This window comes from Labrus mixtus, chromosome 8 (genome assembly GCF_963584025.1).
Source record: "Labrus mixtus chromosome 8, fLabMix1.1, whole genome shotgun sequence".
Lineage (NCBI taxonomy): Eukaryota > Metazoa > Chordata > Actinopteri > Labriformes > Labridae > Labrus > Labrus mixtus.
In genome coordinates, this window is record NC_083619.1 from 21,472,293 (window position 1) to 21,493,163 (window position 20,871).

At 41.7% G+C, this 20,871-nt stretch overlaps 2 protein-coding genes across 2 annotated transcripts in view; both read left to right on the top strand.

The window, feature by feature from the left end:
- The window catches only part of LOC132979376 (tripartite motif-containing protein 16-like), a 57,944-nt gene that overhangs the window by 3,027 nt on the left and 34,046 nt on the right, over positions 1-20,871 (top strand). The window lies entirely within an intron of this gene.
- LOC132979375 (tripartite motif-containing protein 16-like) overlaps positions 1-20,871 on the top strand; it is a 39,414-nt gene that overhangs the window by 2,969 nt on the left and 15,574 nt on the right. The window lies entirely within an intron of this gene.

Here is a 20,871-nt window from a genome sequence, read left to right on the forward strand (position 1 = left end):
CTTGACCGCAGTGATCAGGCCGCCGGTGAGCTGACCTAACCTTATGTTTTCCCTGTCACACTTCAGGTTAGGGCTACTTTTGCTGTATGTATATGTGTAGCCGATGCGAGCTCGTAACATTTAGCAACGGGAGACGTGGAGCAGCAGTACAAAACGACGCTCTAAAAAAGCCCACAGATATTGTAAATTGACATGCGACATTTAAAAGATTACCAATCCTGTCTCATGCTGATAGCCTATTTGGTTTGTAGATAAAAGTAAGTTGTATTTAACTTCATAAAAAAAAAAAAAAACATTATTTGTGTGCTTCTGAGCACAAACAGTTTCATTTGCATATGCCCTCTGAAAGACGGCTGCAGCGCTTGGAGGGGGGTCTAGAATGTTAACTCTCCCATGTTTTATCTGACTTGTATTCCTCTCTTTTAGCATAGACGTCTTGGGACAGTTTTATTCTTTCAATTCTTTTGAAGTGGGTTTTAATGTGATGCAATGTAACTATAAATAAATCTCACCCCGATAGCCGAAACCAAACTTGTCAATATTCATCAATTCTTTACTCTTTTTAAAGAGCACATTTCACCCCATTTACTGTACCATAGGCTCCAGTGGAAAGATCATAGTCAGTATCCAGGTAAGGTGACACGAGATCATTTATAATTTGGCTAAACTGATGGAGATAATATGAATGAGCAAAAAAAAGAAAAGACAAAATCAGCACCAGATAAACAAAGAGCCAATGTGAAAGAGATGCTACAAGATAAAAAGCTGTATTTTACAGCTATAACCTTTCTCTCCCTAAACAAGTGTAAGAAAAAGTGAACATTGGAGCCTACAAGGAGTTGGAGGGGGATTGTCATATTAGGCTGTATCAGTTTAACTAGGACTTAATCCAGTCGCATCCCATTAATGAACGTGTACAGACTTATTAACACAAGATAATTTATTTTCCTAACAGGACATCAATAGAGTACATCTTATGTTATATTCAATACATTATAGTGTGACTCATAAGTAAATACTGTATATACATTACATTCAGATGGGCCTACATTGAAAACTCTTGATCCATATAAACCTAGTCTCCCATCATCTCTGGAAAGAACGGACTCCCCCTGCTGGATTACGACGTCAACTGAAACCATTAACCCTCCCTGTAATATCCCCTTGATTTTAACAGAAAGGAAGTCAAATATTCTCTCAGTCCTTAAAGCTGCAAATCTCTGTAGCCTAAAGACCGTTGACTCTAACCCCCCAAACGCCTCTACCATCCCAGATACACCTATTAAGTTGGCACTGCTTAATGTGAGATCACTCAAATAAGAATAATTCCTTTGTTGCTGTTCAAAGGAATACCAGTAGATGGAGACCTTACCATTCAAAATCCATTCTTGTTGATGCTGACTTCATGCATCCTATCTCAGCAAACATACAGTTTAAAGAACTGTCCTCATTGAGAGCTCATTGTGATTTCATTGAAAGCTCAAATGGAATCGCAAGTGTCTGAAATGAGTTTCTCTTGAAATAATAACAATACAGTGACGCTAAAAATATAACATACTGACATGTAACACTTTGGACCATGCATTTTAAGTGCCGCATCACATCTGTTGTAGTTCATGCATTGTAGTTCATTCATAAGAAATGTACATTAAACATGGAACAATATCCAACAATAGCTTATATATGATGTCAGAATAATGATTAACTGATAAGAACAACACTGGAATATTATTATTATCCCCATGAACTAGTTGCTGCAGCGTGATTCTTTGGGACGAGGATCGCTTGAATATTCACAACAAGGTTCAGAAACTTTGGAGGGAAAGGTTAGTTAGGATGAATCTTTTTTTCTTGAGTAGTCGTTTTGCATGACTTTTTGTTTGTATCAAAAAGAGAGTTTGAATAAGAGATCTTTGAGTCATTCAGTCCTATTTTTTCCTTTACTATTCCCTTTGCAAGTAGAAGGATCAGAGCTGCAGAGTGTGAGTACATTCTACAGCAAATCTCAGAGAAGGACCGTCCCTCTCTGTAGCCTACTCTATACACTAATAGTTACCAAGTGATGACGCAGCCAATGTGGCTATGCTCAGATAAAAAGGAAACACCTGGTACGGACAATTCCATCCGGGAAGACAGTTTCACCAAGTGTCAAGGTCCTTTTGTGTTACAAAACATGACTTTCTGTAGGCTAATTACCATCTTAGTATGCAACACTAACAGTCATTTCCAGTAGGCACATACATTTTCCACAGGCTAACATAATGAAGCGGCTTTGTGTGACTTTGGCCTATTGGACTTTCGGGACACTTTTTTCTTTTTTAAACGTTTTTTGATGGGAGTTAATGAGGACGATGAATAGGACTGTCTGGACTAGCTGCATTAATATTGTAAGTAAGCGTTTTCACTTTTAAGTGAGCTACTTGTGTTTTGCTGTTAGCTGTGTGGACAAAGGCTTCCTAGAATGTAAGCTCACTGCTAGCAAGTTAGCTTTATGTAGCCTATGGCTGTTTCCATAGAAACTTAAAAGGAGTTATTTCCAATGAATGCTGAGGTTATTTGCATTTGTTCACAGCTGAAGTGTTTGTTTTAGTCTACAAATGCTTGTTGTGACAACGTTGACTGTAATTGTTAGCGTTTTTGTGAAATAGTATAAATTGAAAAGATAAATTTATAATCGACTTTGCCGATTTTGCCGGGGCGGCCGTGGGTGCGTAGGCAAAGCGTCCGCCTCTCAACCTAAGTCAACCTCAGGGTTGAGAGTTCGACAACCGTAGTGTCCTTCAGCAAGACACCTCACCCGGCCCCGCTTGATCTTTTATTTTTGGTTTTATCATTAACATATATCGCCAATCTTTTTATATTTTGGGTTTAATTCATGTTGTGATATTTATGATTTTCTTATCGATTGCCGATGTGCATGTTTTTACAATGAGTTCACTTTCTGTCTTGGTGCGTGTGAGTGATGACAGATTACCTGCTCATGTGCAGCTTTCTTTTATTTCATTGAGACTTTTTCTGCTGAATGAGGAGCAAGAGCAGAGCCGCAATGTCCAATCAGCGGCCAAGGGGAGGGTGAAAAACAAAGAAACAAGAGACAGAGAGCCAGCCAGTCGACACCGAAGAGAGAGTGTTACGACGCGCAATACACGCAGCGGCAGAGTGAGGAGCTCCGCAAGCCGCGTAAGTAGCCTATCCCTTTGGGACAGTAGTAACACTCTGCTTTTACAAGTACGGCGTTGGTGTGTGTGTGTGTGTGTGTGTGTGTGTGTGTGTGTGTGTGTGTGTGTGTCTGTGTGTGTGTGTGTGTGGGCACAATACTGCCGGTATTTTCTTGTTTCGGCAGTGCCCGTCCTGCAGCGTGTGTACGTGTCGAGCGACTAGAGGAGACTCTGCGAGGGAAGCAGCAGGCGATCGGGACAATTCCCTCACTGTTTTAGTTTGTTGGAAGTGACTGAGTGACTTTTAGGCTCATACGTTTTAAGTGCTGCACTTTTAACTCTCCCATGTTTTATCTGACTTGTATTCCTCTCTTTTAGCATAGACGTCCTGGGACAGTTTTATTCTTTCATTTCTTTTGAAGTGGGTTTTAATGTGATGCAATGTCACTATAAATAAATCTGTTTTGCACCAGCACATCATTGTTTTACATCTTCTTGAGTAGGCCTACTGTCTCTCACCCCGATAGCCCAAACCAAACTTGTCAATGTTCATCAATTCTTTACTCTTTTTAAAGAGCACATTTCACCCCATTTACTGTACCATAGGCTCCAGTAATGCTCCAGAATGATCATAGTCAGTATCCAGGTAAGGTGACACGAGATCATTTATAATTTGGCTAAACTGATGGAGATAATATGAATGAGCAAAAAAAGAAAAGACAAAATCAGCAGCAGATAAACAAAGAGCCAATGTGAAAGAGATGCTACGAGATAAAAAGCTGTATTTTACAGCTATAACCTTTCTCTCCCTAAACAAGTGTAAGAAAAAGTGAACATTGCAGCCTACAAGGAGTTGGAGGGGGATTGTCATATTAGACTGTATCAGTTTAACTAGGACTTAGAAGCTTACACTGCCATCCCTCTACCACCACTGGGGAAGTGTGATCACAACCTGCTCCTTCTTAACCCAAAGTACAAGCCACAGATTCAGAGACACCCAGTAACCACACGCACCTTCAGAAAGTGGTCTCCTGAGGCAGTGGAGACACTAAGAGACTGTTTTGAGTGGACTGACTGGAGCACCCTGCAAGAGCCACACGGTGAGGACATTGAGGGGGTCACACACTGCACAACCGACTACATGAACTTCTGCATGGATGTTGTAGTTCCCACAAAAACTGTGCGCTGCTTCCCGAACAACAAGCCCTGGATTCATGTCAAGGACGTCCTTAACAGGAAGAAGAGGGCATTCAAGGAAGGAGAGCAGGCAGAGGTGAAGCGCGTGCAGGGGGAACTCGAGGTCCGGGCTCAGAGAGGCAAAGGAGGAGTACAGAAGGAAGGTGGAGAAGAAGCTGCAGAACAACAACACGAGAGAGGTCTGGGAGGGCGTGAAAACCATCACAGGCTGCAAGAAGAAAGGTAACAACACAGAAGATGGGGACCCTGTGAGAGCAAAGCAGCTCAACCTGTTTTTTAACAGCTTTGACTAGCAGGCCACTGCAGCTAGTGTCTGCCCCCCCAGCACCTCTCTTTACACCCCTGACGACTCTAACCCCCCAAACACCTCTACCATCCCAGATACACCTATGAAGTTGGCACTGCTTAATGTGAGATCACTCAAATAAGAATAATTCCTTTGTTGCTGTTCAAAGGAATACCAGTAGATGGAGACCTTATCATTCAAAATCCATTCTTGTTGATGCTGACTTCATGCATCCTATCTCAGCAAACATACAGTTTAAAGAACTGTCCTCATTGAGAGCTCATTGTGATTTCATTGAAAGCTCAAATGGAATCGCAAGTGTCTGAAATGAGTTTCTCTTGAAATAATAACAATACAGTGACGCTAAAAATATAACATACTGACATGTAACACTTTGGACCATGCATTTTAAGTCCTGCATCACATCTGTTGTAGTTCATGCAAAGGAGGCTGCATTAATAACTCTAGCATGCCATAAATGCCACATCTCATATCATGTGAGATATTGTGTTTTGTGGAAGTGGCAGATTGTAATAAAGGGGCAGCTTAGAGATTGATGCACTTCACCTGAGTAGCTAGAGGCGGCTGATTGGCTCCACCTTCCGTGTCATCATGAGAAGGACTTTCCCTACAACACGGAGTGATAAGAAATGTATCCATCCGGGAAGACAGTTTCACCAAGTGTCAAGGTCCTTTTGTGTTACAAAACATGACTTTCTGTAGGCTAATTACCATCTTAGTATGCAACACTAACAGTCATTTCCAGTAGGCACATACATTTTCCACAGGCTAACATAATGAAGCGGCTTTGTGTGACTTTGGCCTATTGGACTTTCGGGACAATTTTTTTTTTTTTAAACGTTTTTTGATGGGAGTTAATGAGGACGATGAATAGGACTGTCTGGACTAGCTGCATTAATATTGTAAGTAAGCGTTTTCACTTTTAAGTGAGCTACTTGTGTTTTGCTGTTAGCTGTGTGGACAAAGGCTTCCTAGAATGTAAGCTCACTGCTAGCAAGTTAGCTTTATGTAGCCTATGGCTGTTTCCATAGAAACTTAAAAGGAGTTATTTCCAATGAATGCTGAGGTTATTTGCATTTGTTCACAGCTGAAGTGTTTGTTTTAGTCTACAAATGCTTTTTGTGACAATGTTGACTGTAATTGTTAGCGTTTTTGTGAAATAGTATAAATTGAAACGATAAATTTATAATCGACTTTGCCAATTTTGCCGGGGCGGCCGTGGGTGCGTAGGCAAAGCGTCCGTCTCTCAACCTAAGTCAACCTCAGGGTTGAGAGTTCGACAACCGTAGTGTCCTTCAGCAAGACACCTCACCCGGCCCCGCTTGATCTTTTATTTTTGGTTTTATCATTAACATATATCGCCAATCTTTTTATATTTTGGGTTTAATTCATGTTGTGATATTTATCATTTTCTTATCGATTGCCGATGTGCATGTTTTTACAATGAGTTCACTTTCTGTCTTGGTGTGTGTGAGTGATGACAGATTACCTGCTCATGTGCAGCTTTCTTTTATTTCACTGAGACTTTTTCTGCTGAATGAGGAGCAAGAGCAGAGCCGCAATGTCCAATCAGCGGCCAAGGGGAGGGTGAAAAACAAAGAAACAAGAGACGCCGAGACAGAGAGCCAGCCAGTCGACACCGAAGAGAGAGTGTTACGACGCGCAATACACGCAGCGGCAGAGTGAGGAGCTCCGCAAGCCGCGTAAGTAGCCTATCCCTTTGGGACAGTAGTAACACTCTGCTTTTACAAGTACGGCGTTGGTGTGTCTGTGTGTGTGTGTGTAGGCACAATACTGCCGGTATTTTCTTGTTTCGGCAGTGCCCGTCCTGCAGCGTGTGTACGTGTCGAGCGACTAGAGGAGACTCTGCGAGGGAAGCAGCAGGCGATCGGGACAATTCCCTCACTGTTTTAGTTTGTTGGAAGTGACTGAGTGACTTTTAGGCTCATACGTTTTAAGTGCTGCACTTTTAACTCTCCCATGTTTTATCTGACTTGTATTCCTCTCTTTTAGCATTGACGTCCTGGGACAGTTTTATTCTTTCATTTCTTTTGAAGTGGGTTTTAATGTGATGCAATGTAACTATAAATAAATCTCACCCCGATAGCCGAAACCAAACTTGTCAATATTCATCAATTCTTTACTCTTTTTAAAGAGCACATTTCACCCCATTTACTGTACCATAGGCTCCAGTGGAAAGATCATAGTCAGTATCCAGGTAAGGTGACACGAGATCATTTATAATTTGGCTAAACTGATGGAGATAATATGAATGAGCAAAAAAAAGAAAAGACAAAATCAGCACCAGATAAACAAAGAGCCAATGTGAAAGAGATGCTACAAGATAAAAAGCTGTATTTTACAGCTATAACCTTTCTCTCCCTAAACAAGTGTAAGAAAAAGTGAACATTGGAGCCTACAAGGAGTTGGAGGGGGATTGTCATATTAGGCTGTATCAGTTTAACTAGGACTTAATCCAGTCGCATCCCATTAATGAACGTGTACAGACTTATTAACACAAGATAATTTATTTTCCTAACAGGACATCAATAGAGTACATCTTATGTTATATTCAATACATTATAGTGTGACTCATAAGTAAATACTGTATATACATTACATTCAGATGGGCCTACATTGAAAACTCTTGATCCATATAAACCTAGTCTCCCATCATCTCTGGAAAGAACGGACTCCCCCTGCTGGATTACGACGTCAACTGAAACCATTAACCCTCCCTGTAATATCCCCTTGATTTTAACAGAAAGGAAGTCAAATATTCTCTCAGTCCTTAAAGCTGCAAATCTCTGTAGCCTAAAGACCGTTGACTCTAACCCCCCAAACGCCTCTACCATCCCAGATACACCTATTAAGTTGGCACTGCTTAATGTGAGATCACTCAAATAAGAATAATTCCTTTGTTGCTGTTCAAAGGAATACCAGTAGATGGAGACCTTACCATTCAAAATCCATTCTTGTTGATGCTGACTTCATGCATCCTATCTCAGCAAACATACAGTTTAAAGAACTGTCCTCATTGAGAGCTCATTGTGATTTCATTGAAAGCTCAAATGGAATCGCAAGTGTCTGAAATGAGTTTCTCTTGAAATAATAACAATACAGTGACGCTAAAAATATAACATACTGACATGTAACACTTTGGACCATGCATTTTAAGTGCCGCATCACATCTGTTGTAGTTCATGCATTGTAGTTCATTCATAAGAAATGTACATTAAACATGGAACAATATCCAACAATAGCTTATATATGATGTCAGAATAATGATTAACTGATAAGAACAACACTGGAATATTATTATTATCCCCATGAACTAGTTGCTGCAGCGTGATTCTTTGGGACGAGGATCGCTTGAATATTCACAACAAGGTTCAGAAACTTTGGAGGGAAAGGTTAGTTAGGATGAATCTTTTTTTCTTGAGTAGTCGTTTTGCATGACTTTTTGTTTGTATCAAAAAGAGAGTTTGAATAAGAGATCTTTGAGTCATTCAGTCCTATTTTTTCCTTTACTATTCCCTTTGCAAGTAGAAGGATCAGAGCTGCAGAGTGTGAGTACATTCTACAGCAAATCTCAGAGAAGGACCGTCCCTCTCTGTAGCCTACTCTATACACTAATAGTTACCAAGTGATGACGCAGCCAATGTGGCTATGCTCAGATAAAAAGGAAACACCTGGTACGGACAATTCCATCCGGGAAGACAGTTTCACCAAGTGTCAAGGTCCTTTTGTGTTACAAAACATGACTTTCTGTAGGCTAATTACCATCTTAGTATGCAACACTAACAGTCATTTCCAGTAGGCACATACATTTTCCACAGGCTAACATAATGAAGCGGCTTTGTGTGACTTTGGCCTATTGGACTTTCGGGACACTTTTTTCTTTTTTAAACGTTTTTTGATGGGAGTTAATGAGGACGATGAATAGGACTGTCTGGACTAGCTGCATTAATATTGTAAGTAAGCGTTTTCACTTTTAAGTGAGCTACTTGTGTTTTGCTGTTAGCTGTGTGGACAAAGGCTTCCTAGAATGTAAGCTCACTGCTAGCAAGTTAGCTTTATGTAGCCTATGGCTGTTTCCATAGAAACTTAAAAGGAGTTATTTCCAATGAATGCTGAGGTTATTTGCATTTGTTCACAGCTGAAGTGTTTGTTTTAGTCTACAAATGCTTGTTGTGACAACGTTGACTGTAATTGTTAGCGTTTTTGTGAAATAGTATAAATTGAAAAGATAAATTTATAATCGACTTTGCCGATTTTGCCGGGGCGGCCGTGGGTGCGTAGGCAAAGCGTCCGCCTCTCAACCTAAGTCAACCTCAGGGTTGAGAGTTCGACAACCGTAGTGTCCTTCAGCAAGACACCTCACCCGGCCCCGCTTGATCTTTTATTTTTGGTTTTATCATTAACATATATCGCCAATCTTTTTATATTTTGGGTTTAATTCATGTTGTGATATTTATGATTTTCTTATCGATTGCCGATGTGCATGTTTTTACAATGAGTTCACTTTCTGTCTTGGTGCGTGTGAGTGATGACAGATTACCTGCTCATGTGCAGCTTTCTTTTATTTCATTGAGACTTTTTCTGCTGAATGAGGAGCAAGAGCAGAGCCGCAATGTCCAATCAGCGGCCAAGGGGAGGGTGAAAAACAAAGAAACAAGAGACAGAGAGCCAGCCAGTCGACACCGAAGAGAGAGTGTTACGACGCGCAATACACGCAGCGGCAGAGTGAGGAGCTCCGCAAGCCGCGTAAGTAGCCTATCCCTTTGGGACAGTAGTAACACTCTGCTTTTACAAGTACGGCGTTGGTGTGTGTGTGTGTGTGTGTGTGTGTGTGTGTGTGTGTGTGTGTGTGTGTCTGTGTGTGTGTGTGTGTGGGCACAATACTGCCGGTATTTTCTTGTTTCGGCAGTGCCCGTCCTGCAGCGTGTGTACGTGTCGAGCGACTAGAGGAGACTCTGCGAGGGAAGCAGCAGGCGATCGGGACAATTCCCTCACTGTTTTAGTTTGTTGGAAGTGACTGAGTGACTTTTAGGCTCATACGTTTTAAGTGCTGCACTTTTAACTCTCCCATGTTTTATCTGACTTGTATTCCTCTCTTTTAGCATAGACGTCCTGGGACAGTTTTATTCTTTCATTTCTTTTGAAGTGGGTTTTAATGTGATGCAATGTCACTATAAATAAATCTGTTTTGCACCAGCACATCATTGTTTTACATCTTCTTGAGTAGGCCTACTGTCTCTCACCCCGATAGCCCAAACCAAACTTGTCAATGTTCATCAATTCTTTACTCTTTTTAAAGAGCACATTTCACCCCATTTACTGTACCATAGGCTCCAGTAATGCTCCAGAATGATCATAGTCAGTATCCAGGTAAGGTGACACGAGATCATTTATAATTTGGCTAAACTGATGGAGATAATATGAATGAGCAAAAAAAGAAAAGACAAAATCAGCAGCAGATAAACAAAGAGCCAATGTGAAAGAGATGCTACGAGATAAAAAGCTGTATTTTACAGCTATAACCTTTCTCTCCCTAAACAAGTGTAAGAAAAAGTGAACATTGCAGCCTACAAGGAGTTGGAGGGGGATTGTCATATTAGACTGTATCAGTTTAACTAGGACTTAGAAGCTTACACTGCCATCCCTCTACCACCACTGGGGAAGTGTGATCACAACCTGCTCCTTCTTAACCCAAAGTACAAGCCACAGATTCAGAGACACCCAGTAACCACACGCACCTTCAGAAAGTGGTCTCCTGAGGCAGTGGAGACACTAAGAGACTGTTTTGAGTGGACTGACTGGAGCACCCTGCAAGAGCCACACGGTGAGGACATTGAGGGGGTCACACACTGCACAACCGACTACATGAACTTCTGCATGGATGTTGTAGTTCCCACAAAAACTGTGCGCTGCTTCCCGAACAACAAGCCCTGGATTCATGTCAAGGACGTCCTTAACAGGAAGAAGAGGGCATTCAAGGAAGGAGAGCAGGCAGAGGTGAAGCGCGTGCAGGGGGAACTCGAGGTCCGGGCTCAGAGAGGCAAAGGAGGAGTACAGAAGGAAGGTGGAGAAGAAGCTGCAGAACAACAACACGAGAGAGGTCTGGGAGGGCGTGAAAACCATCACAGGCTGCAAGAAGAAAGGTAACAACACAGAAGATGGGGACCCTGTGAGAGCAAAGCAGCTCAACCTGTTTTTTAACAGCTTTGACTAGCAGGCCACTGCAGCTAGTGTCTGCCCCCCCAGCACCTCTCTTTACACCCCTGACGACTCTAACCCCCCAAACACCTCTACCATCCCAGATACACCTATGAAGTTGGCACTGCTTAATGTGAGATCACTCAAATAAGAATAATTCCTTTGTTGCTGTTCAAAGGAATACCAGTAGATGGAGACCTTATCATTCAAAATCCATTCTTGTTGATGCTGACTTCATGCATCCTATCTCAGCAAACATACAGTTTAAAGAACTGTCCTCATTGAGAGCTCATTGTGATTTCATTGAAAGCTCAAATGGAATCGCAAGTGTCTGAAATGAGTTTCTCTTGAAATAATAACAATACAGTGACGCTAAAAATATAACATACTGACATGTAACACTTTGGACCATGCATTTTAAGTCCTGCATCACATCTGTTGTAGTTCATGCAAAGGAGGCTGCATTAATAACTCTAGCATGCCATAAATGCCACATCTCATATCATGTGAGATATTGTGTTTTGTGGAAGTGGCAGATTGTAATAAAGGGGCAGCTTAGAGATTGATGCACTTCACCTGAGTAGCTAGAGGCGGCTGATTGGCTCCACCTTCCGTGTCATCATGAGAAGGACTTTCCCTACAACACGGAGTGATAAGAAATGTATCCATCCGGGAAGACAGTTTCACCAAGTGTCAAGGTCCTTTTGTGTTACAAAACATGACTTTCTGTAGGCTAATTACCATCTTAGTATGCAACACTAACAGTCATTTCCAGTAGGCACATACATTTTCCACAGGCTAACATAATGAAGCGGCTTTGTGTGACTTTGGCCTATTGGACTTTCGGGACAATTTTTTTTTTTTTAAACGTTTTTTGATGGGAGTTAATGAGGACGATGAATAGGACTGTCTGGACTAGCTGCATTAATATTGTAAGTAAGCGTTTTCACTTTTAAGTGAGCTACTTGTGTTTTGCTGTTAGCTGTGTGGACAAAGGCTTCCTAGAATGTAAGCTCACTGCTAGCAAGTTAGCTTTATGTAGCCTATGGCTGTTTCCATAGAAACTTAAAAGGAGTTATTTCCAATGAATGCTGAGGTTATTTGCATTTGTTCACAGCTGAAGTGTTTGTTTTAGTCTACAAATGCTTTTTGTGACAATGTTGACTGTAATTGTTAGCGTTTTTGTGAAATAGTATAAATTGAAACGATAAATTTATAATCGACTTTGCCAATTTTGCCGGGGCGGCCGTGGGTGCGTAGGCAAAGCGTCCGTCTCTCAACCTAAGTCAACCTCAGGGTTGAGAGTTCGACAACCGTAGTGTCCTTCAGCAAGACACCTCACCCGGCCCCGCTTGATCTTTTATTTTTGGTTTTATCATTAACATATATCGCCAATCTTTTTATATTTTGGGTTTAATTCATGTTGTGATATTTATCATTTTCTTATCGATTGCCGATGTGCATGTTTTTACAATGAGTTCACTTTCTGTCTTGGTGTGTGTGAGTGATGACAGATTACCTGCTCATGTGCAGCTTTCTTTTATTTCACTGAGACTTTTTCTGCTGAATGAGGAGCAAGAGCAGAGCCGCAATGTCCAATCAGCGGCCAAGGGGAGGGTGAAAAACAAAGAAACAAGAGACGCCGAGACAGAGAGCCAGCCAGTCGACACCGAAGAGAGAGTGTTACGACGCGCAATACACGCAGCGGCAGAGTGAGGAGCTCCGCAAGCCGCGTAAGTAGCCTATCCCTTTGGGACAGTAGTAACACTCTGCTTTTACAAGTACGGCGTTGGTGTGTCTGTGTGTGTGTGTGTAGGCACAATACTGCCGGTATTTTCTTGTTTCGGCAGTGCCCGTCCTGCAGCGTGTGTACGTGTCGAGCGACTAGAGGAGACTCTGCGAGGGAAGCAGCAGGCGATCGGGACAATTCCCTCACTGTTTTAGTTTGTTGGAAGTGACTGAGTGACTTTTAGGCTCATACGTTTTAAGTGCTGCACTTTTAACTCTCCCATGTTTTATCTGACTTGTATTCCTCTCTTTTAGCATTGACGTCCTGGGACAGTTTTATTCTTTCATTTCTTTTGAAGTGGGTTTTAATGTGATGCAATGTAACTATAAATAAATCTCACCCCGATAGCCGAAACCAAACTTGTCAATATTCATCAATTCTTTACTCTTTTTAAAGAGCACATTTCACCCCATTTACTGTACCATAGGCTCCAGTGGAAAGATCATAGTCAGTATCCAGGTAAGGTGACACGAGATCATTTATAATTTGGCTAAACTGATGGAGATAATATGAATGAGCAAAAAAAAGAAAAGACAAAATCAGCACCAGATAAACAAAGAGCCAATGTGAAAGAGATGCTACAAGATAAAAAGCTGTATTTTACAGCTATAACCTTTCTCTCCCTAAACAAGTGTAAGAAAAAGTGAACATTGGAGCCTACAAGGAGTTGGAGGGGGATTGTCATATTAGGCTGTATCAGTTTAACTAGGACTTAATCCAGTCGCATCCCATTAATGAACGTGTACAGACTTATTAACACAAGATAATTTATTTTCCTAACAGGACATCAATAGAGTACATCTTATGTTATATTCAATACATTATAGTGTGACTCATAAGTAAATACTGTATATACATTACATTCAGATGGGCCTACATTGAAAACTCTTGATCCATATAAACCTAGTCTCCCATCATCTCTGGAAAGAACGGACTCCCCCTGCTGGATTACGACGTCAACTGAAACCATTAACCCTCCCTGTAATATCCCCTTGATTTTAACAGAAAGGAAGTCAAATATTCTCTCAGTCCTTAAAGCTGCAAATCTCTGTAGCCTAAAGACCGTTGACTCTAACCCCCCAAACGCCTCTACCATCCCAGATACACCTATTAAGTTGGCACTGCTTAATGTGAGATCACTCAAATAAGAATAATTCCTTTGTTGCTGTTCAAAGGAATACCAGTAGATGGAGACCTTACCATTCAAAATCCATTCTTGTTGATGCTGACTTCATGCATCCTATCTCAGCAAACATACAGTTTAAAGAACTGTCCTCATTGAGAGCTCATTGTGATTTCATTGAAAGCTCAAATGGAATCGCAAGTGTCTGAAATGAGTTTCTCTTGAAATAATAACAATACAGTGACGCTAAAAATATAACATACTGACATGTAACACTTTGGACCATGCATTTTAAGTGCCGCATCACATCTGTTGTAGTTCATGCATTGTAGTTCATTCATAAGAAATGTACATTAAACATGGAACAATATCCAACAATAGCTTATATATGATGTCAGAATAATGATTAACTGATAAGAACAACACTGGAATATTATTATTATCCCCATGAACTAGTTGCTGCAGCGTGATTCTTTGGGACGAGGATCGCTTGAATATTCACAACAAGGTTCAGAAACTTTGGAGGGAAAGGTTAGTTAGGATGAATCTTTTTTTCTTGAGTAGTCGTTTTGCATGACTTTTTGTTTGTATCAAAAAGAGAGTTTGAATAAGAGATCTTTGAGTCATTCAGTCCTATTTTTTCCTTTACTATTCCCTTTGCAAGTAGAAGGATCAGAGCTGCAGAGTGTGAGTACATTCTACAGCAAATCTCAGAGAAGGACCGTCCCTCTCTGTAGCCTACTCTATACACTAATAGTTACCAAGTGATGACGCAGCCAATGTGGCTATGCTCAGATAAAAAGGAAACACCTGGTACGGACAATTCCATCCGGGAAGACAGTTTCACCAAGTGTCAAGGTCCTTTTGTGTTACAAAACATGACTTTCTGTAGGCTAATTACCATCTTAGTATGCAACACTAACAGTCATTTCCAGTAGGCACATACATTTTCCACAGGCTAACATAATGAAGCGGCTTTGTGTGACTTTGGCCTATTGGACTTTCGGGACACTTTTTTCTTTTTTAAACGTTTTTTGATGGGAGTTAATGAGGACGATGAATAGGACTGTCTGGACTAGCTGCATTAATATTGTAAGTAAGCGTTTTCACTTTTAAGTGAGCTACTTGTGTTTTGCTGTTAGCTGTGTGGACAAAGGCTTCCTAGAATGTAAGCTCACTGCTAGCAAGTTAGCTTTATGTAGCCTATGGCTGTTTCCATAGAAACTTAAAAGGAGTTATTTCCAATGAATGCTGAGGTTATTTGCATTTGTTCACAGCTGAAGTGTTTGTTTTAGTCTACAAATGCTTGTTGTGACAACGTTGACTGTAATTGTTAGCGTTTTTGTGAAATAGTATAAATTGAAAAGATAAATTTATAATCGACTTTGCCGATTTTGCCGGGGCGGCCGTGGGTGCGTAGGCAAAGCGTCCGCCTCTCAACCTAAGTCAACCTCAGGGTTGAGAGTTCGACAACCGTAGTGTCCTTCAGCAAGACACCTCACCCGGCCCCGCTTGATCTTTTATTTTTGGTTTTATCATTAACATATATCGCCAATCTTTTTATATTTTGGGTTTAATTCATGTTGTGATATTTATGATTTTCTTATCGATTGCCGATGTGCATGTTTTTACAATGAGTTCACTTTCTGTCTTGGTGCGTGTGAGTGATGACAGATTACCTGCTCATGTGCAGCTTTCTTTTATTTCATTGAGACTTTTTCTGCTGAATGAGGAGCAAGAGCAGAGCCGCAATGTCCAATCAGCGGCCAAGGGGAGGGTGAAAAACAAAGAAACAAGAGACAGAGAGCCAGCCAGTCGACACCGAAGAGAGAGTGTTACGACGCGCAATACACGCAGCGGCAGAGTGAGGAGCTCCGCAAGCCGCGTAAGTAGCCTATCCCTTTGGGACAGTAGTAACACTCTGCTTTTACAAGTACGGCGTTGGTGTGTGTGTGTGTGTGTGTGTGTGTGTGTGTGTGTGTGTGTGTGTGTGTCTGTGTGTGTGTGTGTGTGTGGGCACAATACTGCCGGTATTTTCTTGTTTCGGCAGTGCCCGTCCTGCAGCGTGTGTACGTGTCGAGCGACTAGAGGAGACTCTGCGAGGGAAGCAGCAGGCGATCGGGACAATTCCCTCACTGTTTTAGTTTGTTGGAAGTGACTGAGTGACTTTTAGGCTCATACGTTTTAAGTGCTGCACTTTTAACTCTCCCATGTTTTATCTGACTTGTATTCCTCTCTTTTAGCATAGACGTCCTGGGACAGTTTTATTCTTTCATTTCTTTTGAAGTGGGTTTTAATGTGATGCAATGTCACTATAAATAAATCTGTTTTGCACCAGCACATCATTGTTTTACATCTTCTTGAGTAGGCCTACTGTCTCTCACCCCGATAGCCCAAACCAAACTTGTCAATGTTCATCAATTCTTTACTCTTTTTAAAGAGCACATTTCACCCCATTTACTGTACCATAGGCTCCAGTAATGCTCCAGAATGATCATAGTCAGTATCCAGGTAAGGTGACACGAGATCATTTATAATTTGGCTAAACTGATGGAGATAATATGAATGAGCAAAAAAAGAAAAGACAAAATCAGCAGCAGATAAACAAAGAGCCAATGTGAAAGAGATGCTACGAGATAAAAAGCTGTATTTTACAGCTATAACCTTTCTCTCCCTAAACAAGTGTAAGAAAAAGTGAACATTGCAGCCTACAAGGAGTTGGAGGGGGATTGTCATATTAGACTGTATCAGTTTAACTAGGACTTAGAAGCTTACACTGCCATCCCTCTACCACCACTGGGGAAGTGTGATCACAACCTGCTCCTTCTTAACCCAAAGTACAAGCCACAGATTCAGAGACACCCAGTAACCACACGCACCTTCAGAAAGTGGTCTCCTGAGGCAGTGGAGACACTAAGAGACTGTTTTGAGTGGACTGACTGGAGCACCCTGCAAGAGCCACACGGTGAGGACATTGAGGGGGTCACACACTGCACAACCGACTACATGAACTTCTGCATGGATGTTGTAGTTCCCACAAAAACTGTGCGCTGCTTCCCGAACAACAAGCCCTGGATTCATGTCAAGGACGTCCTTAACAGGAAGAAGAGGGCATTCAAGGAAGGAGAGCAGGCAGAGGTGAAGCGCGTGCAGGGGGAACTCGAGGTCCGGGCTCAGAGAGGCAAAGGAGGAGTACAGAAGGAAGGTGGAGAAGAAGCTGCAGAACAACAACACGAGAGAGGTCTGGGAGGGCGTGAAAACCATCACAGGCTGCAAGAAGAAAGGTAACAACACAGAAGATGGGGACCCTGTGAGAGCAAAGCAGCTCAACCTGTTTTTTAACAGCTTTGACTAGCAGGCCACTGCAGCTAGTGTCTGCCCCCCCAGCACCTCTCTTTACACCCCTGACGACTCTAACCCCCCAAACACCTCTACCATCCCAGATACACCTATGAAGTTGGCACTGCTTAATGTGAGATCACTCAAATAAGAATAATTCCTTTGTTGCTGTTCAAAGGAATACCAGTAGATGGAGACCTTATCATTCAAAATCCATTCTTGTTGATGCTGACTTCATGCATCCTATCTCAGCAAACATACAGTTTAAAGAACTGTCCTCATTGAGAGCTCATTGTGATTTCATTGAAAGCTCAAATGGAATCGCAAGTGTCTGAAATGAGTTTCTCTTGAAATAATAACAATACAGTGACGCTAAAAATATAACATACTGACATGTAACACTTTGGACCATGCATTTTAAGTCCTGCATCACATCTGTTGTAGTTCATGCAAAGGAGGCTGCATTAATAACTCTAGCATGCCATAAATGCCACATCTCATATCATGTGAGATATTGTGTTTTGTGGAAGTGGCAGATTGTAATAAAGGGGCAGCTTAGAGATTGATGCACTTCACCTGAGTAGCTAGAGGCGGCTGATTGGCTCCACCTTCCGTGTCATCATGAGAAGGACTTTCCCTACAACACGGAGTGATAAGAAATGTATCCATCCGGGAAGACAGTTTCACCAAGTGTCAAGGTCCTTTTGTGTTACAAAACATGACTTTCTGTAGGCTAATTACCATCTTAGTATGCAACACTAACAGTCATTTCCAGTAGGCACATACATTTTCCACAGGCTAACATAATGAAGCGGCTTTGTGTGACTTTGGCCTATTGGACTTTCGGGACAATTTTTTTTTTTTTAAACGTTTTTTGATGGGAGTTAATGAGGACGATGAATAGGACTGTCTGGACTAGCTGCATTAATATTGTAAGTAAGCGTTTTCACTTTTAAGTGAGCTACTTGTGTTTTGCTGTTAGCTGTGTGGACAAAGGCTTCCTAGAATGTAAGCTCACTGCTAGCAAGTTAGCTTTATGTAGCCTATGGCTGTTTCCATAGAAACTTAAAAGGAGTTATTTCCAATGAATGCTGAGGTTATTTGCATTTGTTCACAGCTGAAGTGTTTGTTTTAGTCTACAAATGCTTTTTGTGACAATGTTGACTGTAATTGTTAGCGTTTTTGTGAAATAGTATAAATTGAAACGATAAATTTATAATCGACTTTGCCAATTTTGCCGGGGCGGCCGTGGGTGCGTAGGCAAAGCGTCCGTCTCTCAACCTAAGTCAACCTCAGGGTTGAGAGTTCGACAACCGTAGTGTCCTTCAGCAAGACACCTCACCCGGCCCCGCTTGATCTTTTATTTTTGGTTTTATCATTAACATATATCGCCAATCTTTTTATATTTTGGGTTTAATTCATGTTGTGATATTTATCATTTTCTTATCGATTGCCGATGTGCATGTTTTTACAATGAGTTCACTTTCTGTCTTGGTGTGTGTGAGTGATGACAGATTACCTGCTCATGTGCAGCTTTCTTTTATTTCACTGAGACTTTTTCTGCTGAATGAGGAGCAAGAGCAGAGCCGCAATGTCCAATCAGCGGCCAAGGGGAGGGTGAAAAACAAAGAAACAAGAGACGCCGAGACAGAGAGCCAGCCAGTCGACACCGAAGAGAGAGTGTTACGACGCGCAATACACGCAGCGGCAGAGTGAGGAGCTCCGCAAGCCGCGTAAGTAGCCTATCCCTTTGGGACAGTAGTAACACTCTGCTTTTACAAGTACGGCGTTGGTGTGTCTGTGTGTGTGTGTGTAGGCACAATACTGCCGGTATTTTCTTGTTTCGGCAGTGCCCGTCCTGCAGCGTGTGTACGTGTCGAGCGACTAGAGGAGACTCTGCGAGGGAAGCAGCAGGCGATCGGGACAATTCCCTCACTGTTTTAGTTTGTTGGAAGTGACTGAGTGACTTTTAGGCTCATACGTTTTAAGTGCTGCACTTTTAACTCTCCCATGTTTTATCTGACTTGTATTCCTCTCTTTTAGCATTGACGTCCTGGGACAGTTTTATTCTTTCATTTCTTTTGAAGTGGGTTTTAATGTGATGCAATGTCACTATAAATAAATCTGTTTTGCACCAGCACGTCATTGTTTTACATCTTTTTGAGTAGGCCTACTGTCTCTCACCCTGATAGCCCAAACCAAACTTGTCAATGTTCATCAATTCTTTACTCTTTTTAAAGAGCACATTTCACCCAATTTACTGTACCATAGGCTCCAGTGGAATGATCATAGTCAGTATCCAGGTAAGGTGACACGAGATCATTTATAATTTGGCTAAACTGATGGAGATAATATGAATGAGCAAAAAAAAGAAAAGACAAAATCAGCACCAGATAAACAAAGAGCCAATGTGAAAGAGATGCTACGAGATAAAAAGCTGTATTTTACAGCTATAACCTTTCTCTCCCTAAACAAGTGTAAGAAAAAGTGAACATTGCAGCCTACAAGGAGTTGGAGGGGGATTGTCATATTATGCTGTATCAGTTTAACTAGGACTAGGACAAGGAAGGAGAGCAGGCAGAGGTGAAGCGCGTGCAGGGGGAACTCGAGGTCCGGGCTCAGAGAGGCAAAGGAGGAGTACAGAAGGAAGGTGGAGAAGAAGCTGCAGAACAACAACACGAGAGAGGTCTGGGAGGGCGTGAAAACCATCACAGGCTGCAAGAAGAAAGGTAACAACACAGAAGATGGGGACCCTGTGAGAGCAAAGCAGCTCAACCTGTTTTTTAACAGCTTTGACTAGCAGGCCACTGCAGCTAGTGTCTGCCCCCCCAGCACCTCTCTTCACACCCCTGACGACTCTAACACCCCAAACACCTCTACCATCCCAGATACACCTATTAAGTTGGCACTGCTTAATGTGAGATCACTCAAATAAGAATAATTCCTTTGTTGCTGTTCAAAGGAATACCAGTAGATGGAGACCTTATCATTCAAAATCCATTTTTGTTGATGCTGACTTCATGCATCCTATCTCAGCAAACATACAGTTTAAAGAACTGTCCTCATTGAGAGCTCATTGTGATTTCATTGAAAGCTCAAATGGAATCGCAAGTGTCTGAAATTAGTTTCTCTTGAAATAATAACAATACAGTGACGCTAAAAATATAACATACTGACATGTAACACTTTGGACCATGCATTTTAAGTGCCGCATCACATCTGTTGTAGTTCATGCAAAGGAGGCTGCATTAATAACTCTAGCATGCCATAAATGCCACATCTCATATCATATGAGATATTGTGTTTTGTGGAAGTGGCAGATTGTAATAAAGGGGCAGCTTAGAGATTGATGCACTTCACCTGAGTAGCTAGAGGCGGCTGATTGGCTCCACCTTCCGTGTCATCGTGAGAAGGACTTTCCCTACAACACGGAGTGATAAGAAATGTATCCATCCGGGAAGACAGTTTCACCAAGTGTCAAGGTCCTTTTGTGTTACAAAACATGACTTTCTGTAGGCTAATTACCATCTTAGTATGCAACACTAACAGTCATTTCCAGTAGGCACATACATTTTCCACAGGCTAACATAATGAAGCGGCTTTGTGTGACTTTGGCCTATTGGACTTTCGGGACACTTTTTTTTTTTTAAACGTTTTTTGATGGGAGTTAATGAGGACGATGAATAGGACTGTCTGGACTAGCTGCATTAATATTGTAAGTAAGCGTTTTCACTTTTAA